The sequence below is a fragment of the Nematostella vectensis genome, chromosome 14 (assembly GCF_932526225.1).
Source record: "Nematostella vectensis chromosome 14, jaNemVect1.1, whole genome shotgun sequence".
Taxonomy (NCBI): domain Eukaryota; kingdom Metazoa; phylum Cnidaria; class Anthozoa; order Actiniaria; family Edwardsiidae; genus Nematostella; species Nematostella vectensis.
In genome coordinates this window covers 11908690-11909459 of record NC_064047.1, presented here as the reverse complement: position 1 = coordinate 11909459, position 770 = coordinate 11908690, and the positions used below count along the sequence as shown (strand labels likewise).

The window sequence follows — 770 nt, the reverse complement described above, 5'->3', positions numbered from 1 at the left end:
GCTATTGTGTTTTCTCTATTCTCACGGGACTCATACGTGCGAATATAAGGCAAAACTTTTTAACATATCAATCGCTCCCCTGTCTGTGTGGCGCTCGCTCCTTCCTAGCTCCAAGCATTCTACACCGCGACACACATGAAACTTCATCGTCTTCGTGTCTCCTCACTCCTTACGTCTGCTTGCCTTGAAGTCGCCCTCGCAGTACCCTTTTCGGCTGCTCAAGAGCTTTTCCTGTCGGTTGGCTGACATCCCCCCCATTTTATTTTTTTCTCTTGTGGTTTTTCCCCTGTTATATTTCTTTATAGTCTTTCCCCTGTTATTTTTTCTCTGTAGTTTTCTCCTGTTATTTTCAGCTAGGTCGGGTCCGTATTACCTCATTCATTCATTCATTCATTCATTCATTCATTCATTCATTCATTCATTCATTCATTCATTCATTCATTCATTCATTCATTCATTCATTCATTCATTCATTCATTCATTCATTCATTCATTCATTCATTCATTCATTCATTCATTCATTTCCTCATTTATTTACTCATTTATTTACTCATTTATTTACTCATTTATTCACTCATTTATTCACTCATTTATTCACTCATTCACTCATTTATTCACTTATTTATTCACTCATTTATTCACTCATTTGTTCATTTATTTATTCACTCATTCACTCATTTATTCATTTATTCATTTATTCATTCACAGATTCATCGTGGTTCCCTTACGTAACATTTTTTCAACTTGACCCCTTTTCAATCAGGAACATC

General features: G+C 35.6%; 1 protein-coding gene across 1 annotated transcript in view; it reads right to left on the bottom strand.

The window, feature by feature from the left end:
- Positions 1-456, bottom strand: part of LOC5499744 (von Willebrand factor D and EGF domain-containing protein) — a 36187-nt gene extending 35731 nt beyond the window's left edge. The window contains exon 1 of the mRNA XM_048722122.1: positions 1-456. This exon is cut by the window's left edge and continues 375 nt beyond it. The gene's annotated coding sequence lies outside the window, so the exon portion shown is untranslated.
- Positions 457-770: the final 314 nt, after the last annotated feature.